The sequence below is a fragment of the Parasteatoda tepidariorum genome, chromosome 7 (genome assembly GCF_982258835.1).
Source record: "Parasteatoda tepidariorum strain Cologne lab strain chromosome 7, Ptep-v5.0, whole genome shotgun sequence".
In the NCBI taxonomy this organism is placed as follows: domain Eukaryota; kingdom Metazoa; phylum Arthropoda; class Arachnida; order Araneae; family Theridiidae; genus Parasteatoda; species Parasteatoda tepidariorum.
In genome coordinates this window covers 92,237,351-92,249,924 of record NC_141761.1, presented here as the reverse complement: position 1 = coordinate 92,249,924, position 12,574 = coordinate 92,237,351, and positions in this window count along the sequence as shown.

Below are 12,574 nucleotides of genomic sequence, written 5' to 3'. Positions count from 1 at the left end.
AATATTTACGAATAATAAGTCAAAACATAACTTGCATAAAGTAGCCCCCAAATGGGGCTACTTTGTGCAGCGATAGGAATTCAGTTTAATAATCATGTTTTTAGTAAAATATTGATATAAAATTGTTAAAAAAGTTAATTGTTGACATTTTTAAAGACAAAAACATCAAGATATGTAAAGATATTAGTTTAAAAACAATTTTCAGCGTTAAAAAACCATTTTTTTGAAGAATTTTTTCTTAAAAACAATGTTTATTTCAAAACATTTGAGTTTAAACAAAAGGAAACCATATACATTTTTAAACATTGAAATGGATGAAATTTTAAAAATAATAATTATTACATATTCATTAACATTTATAATATTGTTAAATTTGAACATAACATCCTTGAATGAACATGACAGAACTTGCTCTTCAGTTTCTGTCAAAATCACCTGATGTCCTATAAAATATGTTTTTATGTGTTAAATCGTTTGATTAATTCATTAGAAAAATCTTTGTAGAAGAAAAATAACAGTTTACCAGGAAGTTGCACGTGTTTCTTGTGAATTTTATTAGAGATAGTATTTCTGCCGATTTTGTACTTCCGAGAAGCTTCTGCAATCGACATACCACCAGCAACTGCTTGCAAACTTGCAGCTTTTTTTGTTGCAGCTTTTCTAAAGTGTAATCACGATAGTTTCTCGTCCCAGGTATTTTTTTATAACGTCTCACCATTTTTCTGTCGAAAACAAAAACGAATGAAACTTTGCACAAAGTAGCCCCAAAGTAAATTTTTTTTTCATTTTCCTTTTATTTTTTATTAATTTTCAAATTTTTTTAACGCTAACATGATATAATTGTTTATTAATACACAAATAAGAAATTTTGCACTTACGACAATTGTTTAATCAACGTCTTTGCATTTCACAGCTAAAGTTTCCACGCACACTTTTCAACATCCGACGTCCTTGGAAAGTTGTTGACATTGGATGAACGAAACACTCTCTGAGTAGTAATAGAAGAGATTTCTATCTTCAAATTCCAATCATTTTTAACGTAAAATAAACATAATACTGAATAGCAGCACTTGAAAAATGCCAAATTCGAATTTGCACTAAGTAGCCCCCGCTGCACAAAGTAGCCCCGAATGACGGTACTATTTAACTTTGCTGTATTGTTAAGAACTATTCGTTCCGGACTTAAAAAGCTTATAAATAGTGACTCTATGAAGGGTAATGTAAGGCTTTGTAATATTTACCTAAAAATAATATTCTTTTGTATAAACTATTATGTTTTCTAAAATTCTACGAAGGCAGTGTTAGGTTAAAAATTGTATTTTCTAATTTCACTACAAATTTATTTTACAAGAGCATTTGATTGAAATGATAAGAATTAATTTTATTTTTAATTAAACATGATATAATTAGTGTCTGAAAATCAGTCATAAGACTTGATATCTAGATCACAGGTCGTAATGCATTGTACAGTGGTATGAACTCAAAAGAAAAGACCAAAAAAGGAAAATAAAAATGTTATGTATAGTTTTTTTTTCGTGATGTTGATCATAATTACTTTTTTATGTCCGTAGAACAGAGTCATCACAAAGAGAAAAAATCGTATTAGTTTTTTTCTGTTTAAATAATTGGATATACTTATACTTTTTTTTTTATCATCTCGAAATGAGAAGAAGAATAAAAGTTAACACTTTTGGAAATATTAGCAACAAAACTAATTTTTGTCATTTTTTTTTAACTTGTTAGAATATTGTCCCGAATTTATGCAAATGTGTACAAATAATAAATAGAAATTGTATTTTACTTTCTTATATAGACTGTTTGAAAACTTGATTTTTTAGAAACATTGTTGAATTCAAAAATTGCATTTTCTTAATTTTGCATAATCCTTCTTGTATAACGTTCATACAATGAAAAAAAATTACCTGTGTATATTTGTGTCAAAATTGAAGTGTAAAAATAAAAAATGAAGTATATTAAAAATATAATAAAAATTGAAATATAAAAATATTAAACATTCAAATTTATATAAAAATTAACCTCCAGAGGGAGCGCAGTTACCCAAATTGAAAAGCAACTCCATAAAAGTAAAAATAAAAGAAAAAGTTTTCAAAAATGTCCATAGAACGATGAAATCACAATTTTCTTTTTTAAAGTGGAAATTGAAGTTAAAAGCAGACGTTAATTTTTTCAAAATTTTAACAACACAATTCTTTTTTGACAAAAATTGTTTTTTACCTGGTTAAAATATTGTGTTTAACGAATGCAAATATGTAAGTAGAATACATAAAAAGTGCATTTTACTTGCTGTTATAGACTTTTTGAAAGCGTTCAGTTTCTGATTACTTTTGAAACTTTTTTGATTTCAAAAATGTTGATCGTCTTTGACAGCTATAATATTGCATTTCTCTAGTAAAGAAAGGTAATTGCAATAAAAAACAAAATAATTACCTTAGCATTTTTGTGTCAAAAAATATTAAAAATGAAAATTTAAATATATACATTGTGCGTTAGACCAAATGTGTCAGTAAATATGGCATGTATTATAAAATAGAAGCGTTACGGGCTAATTGCAAGTTCAATCAATATTGAAGGTGATAAAAAGCAATAACTCTGAAAGTTAATCTGAAAAAAAAATATATATATACAAAAATACAATAATTGTATTTTGTGCGTACAACGTTTTTCAACATTTTGCAACGTTTTTGTAACTGTGCAACATTTTTCTGAAACCAAGAACTGTTTAATAGTTTTAAAAAAGAACAATCTTTGCAATCGGAATAATTCTACTAATAATAATTAATAATAATAAGTAATAATAATAATTAATAATAATAAATAATAATAAATAATAATAAGTAATAATAATAATAAATAATAATAATAAATAATAATAATAAATAATAATAAATAATAATAAATAATAATAAATAATAATAATAAATAATAATGATAATTAATAATTTTAATAAATAAATTCCGAATAGTAAATTTTGATTCCCGTTCAACACTAAGGAGCAAAAACCTCATCGTGATAAAAATCGGTTTCAGAAAAACATTTTAAGTTACTACAGCAGAAATTGAAGTATAATCGCAGTTACTTTCGTTATTTCAGTAAAAAATAAGGAAAATGAAATTAATATTTTAATTATTGTTATTCGTTTTTAAATTATTGGGAAGTCATTTCGTTTTTCCCAACGGAGGACTTAATTATATTTTTTCACAGCCGATTTCACACTCAAGCCGCATAATCATCATATATATTTTAACAACTGACATAGCGATGCTTTCTTGCGAAAAAGTTTGACTGATCCTACGCATTATTTTTTTTTTGTTACCCTTTCAAATATGGAAAGTGAAAAGCTGAATTTTCGGCATATTTTTTTTTTTTATTGCTATTGAAAAGTTAAAAATGCTGTTCAAGCCAGAATAAAAGTTATCCGGTGTGAATTGAGATAATAGTTAATGCAGTCCGCCAGTGGAAAAACTGGTTTGCAAAATTCCGACCCAGCTAAATTTAAATTACTATGCGCAGTGGTCGGCAAAAACTACATTTTCTGCGTAGTTAACTACAACCACTTTATTACAATAATAGGTTACTACATTTACTTTTTGTAGTTAAATGAACTGTGATGGCTCAGGGAATAGAGCGGTCGCCTTCCAATGAGGTGAACCTGGTTCGAATCCCACCGATGGCTGGTCGATACGAATCCGGCTTGCACCGACCACAGTGCTGACGTGAAATATCCTCAGAGATAGACGGATCACGGCTTATAGTCCCTTTGCCGTCAGGCTAACCATGATTAACCATTCTCGGGGTCTTCCTTTCCATGTAATGCAAATGCGGGTTAGTTCCATCGAAAAAACCTCCACAAAGGCAAATTTCTCCCAATACTTGATCCAGGAGTTTCCTTGTCTTCTGGATTGGGTTCAAAATTACAAGGCTACCGAGAATACCTGTTTTTAAGAAGAATTTTTTTTCTTGATAGCAACCCGCAATCAAGTGTAAGCGGAGTGATATCACTCTGATTTTGAAATGATTTGCCAATGCTGATTTTTAAATTAATAAATTTAGGATTTACAAACAAAGTTCATGCATGGCAATGAATCAAAAGTTTGTTTTTTAAAAGTTTATTGCTATAGTTTAAAATATTTAATCATGAACCGTAACGTCGTATCAAACAAAATTATCATATCCCACTGATGTAGCATAAGTTTGTATCTTGAGTTACTGTTATCGGCTTACTTCAAGCTTGGTGATGACGGTAAATAATCCCAGTTGCAGATTGATCACGGGTTAGAGACGTTAAATAGTCTCAACCACAGACTGATCACGAAATTAGAGACGGTGTTAATAATCCTAGCTGCGGACTGATCACGGGATAGAGACGGTAAATAGTCCCAGTTGCAGACTGATCATGGATTTAGAGGCGGTAAATAGTCTCAGTTGCAGACTGACCACTGGTTAGAGACAGTAAATAGTCCCAGTTGCAGACTGATCATGGATTTAGAGGCGGTAAATAGTCCCAGATGCAGACTGATCACGGGTTAGAGACGGTAAATATAGTCCCAGTTGCAGACTGATCGCGGGTTTGAGATGGTAAATAGTCTCAACCGCAGACTGATCATGAGTTAGAGACAGTTAATAATCCCAGCTGCAGACTGACCACGGATTAGAGACGGTAAATAGTCTCAGTTGCAGACTGATCACGGGTTTAGAGACGGAAAAAAAAAAATTTCTGTTTCAAACTGATTGCGAGTTATGAGTCCACTTTTGCCGCCAGAACCGTGAAATTTTAGTTTTTCTTTTCAATGCTGGTTAATTCAAGAAAGAAAAGCATTTAACTGGCTGATTGACTAAAAAGCTCTCTTTTCTTTTTCTAGGTAGGGCTTAACATTAGACTATTTAGTTGAACAACAAAAGATTCTCTACAGCTTTATACGCCGGCAATAAAATAAAAATAAGATACTTAAATTATCTAGCATTATTCTTGTTTGCAATTGGATATATCTATATAAAAATATGTACTTTCAAAAAGATGATCATTCATCATGATTCATGGACTAAAAGAATGATCATGTTTGTAGTAAAGCTATTCAAACTTCCGTTTTGACAACACTCGCTGTCCATTACACGTAGGTCGTGGCCAAGTGACCTAAAACAACCAAATCATTTCTCAAATGAACATTAGGGATGAAAAGAAGTGAATTCATTTAACTTTGTTTTTTTATTATTTCTTTATTGCCTTAAGCTAAAAAATAAAAAAATGAAAAATAATAGTCATAAAAATCAGTAAAACCAATTATGGTGAAAAACGGAAGGATTCATTTTTATTTTTTTCCACTCACATTGTCTGTTTTATTATATGCTTGTAATATCAGAACTTGTTGATCGCTATTTAGAATTTTATTCCAGTATTGATTTCATTTTATAACCGGCGTTGAATATCCGACCCGATTATGAGTTTACGACTATCATTGTTCAACTCCGTACCCCCCCCCCCAATTTTGTACCCAATCCAGAAGACAAGGGAACTTCAGGATTAACCATTGGGACAAACTAACCTTCGTTGAGAAATTTTTGACGGAACTAACCCACATTTGCATTATATGGAGATACCTCCAACGGTTAGCTCAACGGCAAGAGGAGTGTAACCGAGGATCAGTCTACTACAGTGGATATTTGATGTCAACACACTGGTCAGTGCGAGCAGGGAGCAAAAGCTACCGTTGGGACTCGAACCTGGGTCACCTCTTTAGGAGATGAATGCTCTATCTCCGGAACCACCGCTGCTCTCCAGTATTAATTAATGATTTGCATTTAATCATACTACCATTCTTACATTCACGTTTGCAGATGAATTATATTATTTTGTTATATTCACTGCTTTACGCTATAAGATGTTTTACTTAAGATCAGTGCTATAATGCTAGCAAACGTTTTACCAAAACGCAACGGGGGAGGGAAGGTGGAATCTAAAATAATTTAAGATAATTTTTGATCTAAAGTTATCAAATCATCTGAAGTTTCTTTTGTATCCTTGATAATATTTCTCCTCATTTACTGCTAAGGAATTCTATATATTTTTATTTTCATACTTATTTCCTCTTTTTCTTTCTTAAAAATTAATTTATAGTCTGTTGGAGCATTCAGATTTATTGATAAGACTATTACATTGAACAATTAAACGATTAAAACAATTTAAATTTACTATTAAAAATTTCATTCGCTTCAAAAAATATATAAATAGGAAATAACAATCGCCATGTTTCAAGCGTTCATAAAACAGGTACCACAAGATTTGACTGACGTGAATGAGAAGAAACAAAAGAGAGAAGAATGAGAAAAAACTTTTGTTTCTTCTCATTCACATCCGACAAGTCTTGAAAATGGGAGCCTTTTTTTGAGCGCTTTAAACACGTCGACTGTTATTTCCTATTTATATATTTTTGGAGCCAAAGTTCTTAATCAAGTAATGCCTTACCGCTCCAGTTTCTTGAGATTATTTATTTAAAATTTTTCTCTGTGTTGCTTTCCTTTTTATCAACCAAAGTTCCTAGAAACAGCTGTTATCGAATAAAATTTCCTACCCGCTGTTTAAAAACAGAAGTGTAGGGTTAACCAATGGTCAATTTCGCTATAGGTTGATTGTCTTTATCTGGAACAATTGTTTTTTTTTTAACCTAGAACAATAGCGAAGTTAGCATTTATCTTGTTAGCATTATAAGTGGATTATACTGAAAGTTTTTTTAAAAAATTACTTTCATGATTTCGCATTCCGCCCCTCTCTGAATCCCAGCCTAAGGGTCAAATGACATAATGTGACAACACTATGTAGGGCTGAATAATACTTGAAAACTTTTTGAGAAGAACCGCTGGTATAGGCCTTTGAAAAATACAATGTGTTGTGATATAGCAAGCCTCTTACAAATTAAAAAAAATGGATATAAATACTAGTTAAATATCGATACATATGGAAAATATGTTGCTTTTGTTTATACTAGTTATGAAACTAGTTTACTAAAAGATAATTTACACGTAATTTCATGCGAACAATAAACAAAAAGGCTCTAATAATTTAGTAAAGAGAGCGGCATACGATATTTTCGAACAACAAACGAAATACATTTTGAAAGTAAATATTGAAATAACTTTGCGTAGGATATTCTAGTTTTCATTTCTAATTTGGTTTGGGCTAATTAAAGGCAGCGCGAATCCCACTGAAAATTAACGACTGTAGGAAAGATGGTTCCCCGGGATCAAAGAGGTCAAATTATAAATTAATCTGAGGTCCAACGACCCCGAATTGGTTATCTTCGGAAGTTAGAGGGAAAAGTCAAAAGCAATAGTGACCCACTTCCTTCAAGATAAAGATGTTTTCCTTTCTTTTGACTTCCAATCGACAGACACGCAGACGATCAAAAAAGTGAGAGATACCATTAACTTTCACTTTCACCTAACTGTTGTTCTATCTAAAAATAAGGCTTTATATCCAAATTCAACTTATTTTAACAAAAGAATATCGTATAAGAAAGAGACAATTATTATAGTCTTTTTATTTTTTATTGATTTAGGGTTTAGTAACTGAAAATATAATTGGAACCTTTTAACGTAGTTTATTTTATTATTAAAGAAGTCTTCTATGTTCGTATAAATTATATAGTTCTCAAGAAATTTTAAAAAGCTACACAAAAATCAAGTCCAAGTAATAGCCTTTTACAAGAACTGTCGGAACCAACAATCAATTCAACATCGCTTGAATTAAAATATTTGAATATATTAATACCGATTGATCTGAAAAAAAAAAAAATAACAGACGATTTTAAAAATCAAATTAAGGAAAACGAAAGGAATTGGGTATAATATAGCCTACGTCACAGGTTGTGTTGTTCCTACTAAATTTAACCCATGAACGGCATTTTCTGCGAGCCTAACTTCAAGCCACAAATAAACAAACGAAGTGTTCGATCGTTTAAATAACTGCTTGCCAGATTTTATTGCATTATAAAGAAAAGTTATTGAAACTAAATACAACTAAATAAACAACAACAACTAAAACAAGTAACAACAACTACTAATAACAATAACTAAATAAACAACAACTAAATTCCATTCGTTTAGCATTGCGTCATATGTTGTTCCTACTAAATCGAAGTAGTTGTGTTTTTTTCATATTATACCCAATTACAAATGAAACGAAACATTAGTTCCGATGCTTGTCAATTTTGTTCTAAAATTGCAAAATGTTGTTCAACTGAAGTACGCCAAAATCAGATTATTAGGATAAAAGGTATCGAAAGTAAAGATGTACTTTATTTGCTTATTATTATTATTTTATTTTTTATTTATCAAGTTATCTGTTAATTTTGAGACATCTGATATTTTTTCGATCAAGAATATATTGAAAAGATATGAAGTTAAAAAATTTTTTTTCATTTAATAAAATTCCTTCCCAAGATTTATGCTCAATACGTAAATAAATGAACTAATAAATAGTTAATTAATAAGATTAATAAATATTTACCTAATATTTTTAATTATATAAATAAATTTTATAGTATAGTTATTTAAATTAATTATATAGAGTAATTAGATAAATAAATTAAATTGAACAATCAAAATTGAGATAAAATGAATTTATTAATTATTAATAAAGTAAATAGAAATATATGGCTTGCTTTGTGCTGCTTGAAAAAACAAGAGGATTTATATAATAATTTTGCAATCTGACGACAAAATTATTAAACACTTGTGCAAATGTTTCTGTCGAAATGGTCTGTCATACTTTTTTTACGTTATAAAGTCATCTATTTGTTCATGAACTTTGTAACTATCTCAGAAATTAGAAGGTAATAAATTGCTTAATTTCCTAAACAAAACGCAGCAAGCTATCCATTTCTGTCTCATTTAAAATTAATTCGTCAAATATTTGGAAGAATCATTCGAAGATTTTAATTAGTCTGATCTAAAAGAATGTGTGAAAAATCAATTTTTTCTCATGATTAGCTTGTTAAATTTAATACAAATTGCAGACGACTTTCCCCAAAAACAGGAAGTTTTTTTTAAATTTGTTTATTTATTTATTTTTATATCAAAAATAGAGTTATTTTAGAAAAAAACAGAGTTTTGCTAGGAGTTTATTCTTTAAGAAGTATTCATCTTTGATTTATTATGTCATGTAAAAAACACCAAATTAAGACAACATGGACGGAGTGCGGAAGTGATTAATTTATTTATTATTATTATTTTTTAATATATTATTTTGAAAGCTGTCTTCAATCATTTTTTGTTTGTTCTTTGAATGAGATTATTTTCATTTTTTTTAACTGTTTAGGAATTTGTGTTTCATCTTCTTTTATTCCATTTAAAGAACGGGTATTCCAGCTCGTTTAAAATAAGAATAGCAATTCTGATAAGACAATTCTCAATTTAAAATGTGAAATCTTACATAATGTAAGGGGCCGTTCAAAAAGTACGTACACAAAAACGGAGAAATTTTAAACCCCTCCCCCCCCCTTCGTACATTACCGTACATAAGGTCTTACTCCCCCCCCCCTTAGAGTACGTACATTTTATTAGTCTAACCCCCTTTTTCATAAAAATTAAAATAATTATGTTTTAAATAAAATTAAATATTTACTTAAGGAGTGTGTAGGATAAAGTCAAATTTAAATTTGGTGTATGTTTATAAAGTACGTACTTTGTATAATACCTCCCCCCCTCCCCATCGAACAAAACCGTACATAATAGCAAATCCCCTCCCCCCCTTCGGGATGTACGTACTTTTTGAACGGCCCCTAATTCATATTTCGCAATTATTTTTATAAAATTTCCAAAGTTGTTTGAATATGAAAATTGAACTATTCTTTTACTTCCTGTCACTTGCAATTTAAAAGAAAGACTAATTATCGGTCTTAATGAACGAACTGTCACAACTTCAACTCATAAAAAAAAACTCGACCGCACATTAGTGGTGAATCAGACAAGAAAATTACGTAAAATATAGCTTCAAGGAAAAGTACAAAATTGAAGAGAAGAAGAGCTGTCGAACGGAAAAATTAGAATGACACAGATTATTTAGTTTTGTTTGATAAAAAGTAAATTATTCTCTTCCTATTTTCTTTGAAATCCGTCATTCTTTTAACTGGAAATAAATCTAAATTGTTAACAGCTTCTTTAATTTGCTCTTCTATAGATTTTTTTCTAGTTTCTTTTTAGACCTAAATTTATATAATATTAAAAATGATTCATGTCATTACATCAGGTCTCTTGTCATGTTGCAGAGTACGTGTGGCGCCATCTCTCAAGCAATAAATGAACTATTTTCGCAACTGCAAGTTATAATTGTGCCTAATGCTAGATAAGAACAGTTCATTTCAAAGTTAGTGGTTAAGATGGTATCCTAGGTTTTGAAAACATTTTTGTAATTCATTAGTAAATGTGAATATATTAATCAATAAAAGACTGTAATTTATTTTGAAAATATTTACTGCGAAGATTAAGAAAATGAATTTTTTAATCATTTTATAATAATTGTCTTTTAAACTAGATTTTATGTGAGACGGTTGAATGCCTGGGTCTAGTCTAGCTCTGGCTTTTTTGGTGAATAATGATTATCGTTGAAATGAAAACGAGAAAGCAGTGTTATAAACATTGAGAATTGTTATGAGAAAAACAGTTTCTTATTTATCATTAAATTTAGTTATTTTATTTTGAATTGAACTGGTCGATGCATTGAAATTTCTCCGAATGCTTATATTTTTCATAATTTATTTAAGTTATTGCTACTAGAAATGTTTCTTAATTTTATATATTTTTTTCCATCTAGCATTTTACTTTTTCATAATGTAGCATATCTACCACTACAAAATTACAATTAAATTTCACTAGTATATAAGGCATGTTAACTCGACTCTATGTCGGGGTACCTTTTCATAGATAAAGGTTGACATTGTCGATAACAACTCACTCCCCACATTGGTGACCCGGACGTGATGAGAACACGCCTAACCTGGCAGTAACGCCCACTTCGATCTGGAAACGCCTACTTCGATGGATGGTTCACATTGAACCGTTGACTTGCTACTTGTGACTGCAACATCATACAGCTCCTAGCGCTGTTGCTGCTCAGTTTCAATCACACACAACGTATACACTCGACTGCTAAAGGCAACATAGGAGCGACTACAACCGTGAAATTAATACACCTCTCACATTCAGCACTCAAAAAATATGGTGATCTTAATACAGCTCTCCCGGCTACTCACAAAACAGCAATGAATCAACTAGTGGTATCCATTCATCGAATTCTATCACAGATATAATTCTGGTGGGGGAGTACTGTAGCGTATCTACCACTACAAAATTACAACAAAATTCACAAGACATGTTAACTCGACTCTATGTCGTGGTACCTTTTCATCTATGAAGGTTGACACTGTCGATAACAACTCACCCCCCCCCCACAATAAAAAACCTAAATATGAAATATAAAAAAAAATATTGATTGGATCTAAAGATAATTTCTTGTCTCACAAATTGTAATTGGTTAAAAAAAAATCCTAACTCTCGGAACCCCTGTAACACTTTCATGGAACCCAGTGGCGTATCTAGGGTATGTTAAGTATGGCGAATTGCTATGTATAGGCGCATTACTCCAAAAAGGCTCAAAATCAAAATTTAATTCAAGAAAATAAGACAGTTAAAGTCTATTTTGGATAGGATCGTTACAGCTTTTCTAGTTGATTTAATTATTTAAGTGAGAAACGTGCACTACAAGGATTTTCCTTGTTGATTGTAAGTAATCATATCTTAAATATTTAAATAAATGCATTATACTTAAATTATTATATGCGTTCGTAATATTTTCTAGAAATGGTGTCTATATGCAGGGATTCGAAATATTTTATGAAGAGGTAAAGAGTTAAAAATCGAAACTTGAACAATTTTAGATAATTTTGGTAAAATTTAAGATGCTTACCTCGAGATAACTGGAGCGAAATTGTGTTTCATACGAAATTTCGAGTTATACCTAGTGGCAGAAAAAATAACTTTATATCAAATTTACATAAATCAAGGATCAAGTATTAAAACATAAATTTTGCTACCACTAGAAAAAAATTTCCCATTAAGCAGAGCAAGTAAGCATCTCTGTATTGTAGAGCAAGAGGGACATTTGTCCCCCCCCCCTTATAAGGTTATTAGAATTTATAGTATTCGAATCCAAGTCGATACGAATTTCGCATCCGGCTTGCACTGACCACAGTGCTGACATGAAATATCCTCAGTGGTAGACGGATCATGGGTTAGAGTCCCCTTGCCGTCAGACTAACCATGGGAAGTTCTCGTGGTCTTCCTCTCCATGTAACGCAAATGCGAGTTAGCTCCATCAAAAATTCCTCCACAAAGGCAAATTTCTCAAAATACTCGATCCTGGAGTTCTCTTGTCTTCTAGATTGGGTTCAAAATTACAAGGCTACGGAGTTGAACATTAGTAGTCGTAAACCCCTAAAATTGGGTCAACGACGGCTATAAAATAAAATAAAATTTAATATGGACATTTTTGGAAACAAAAAA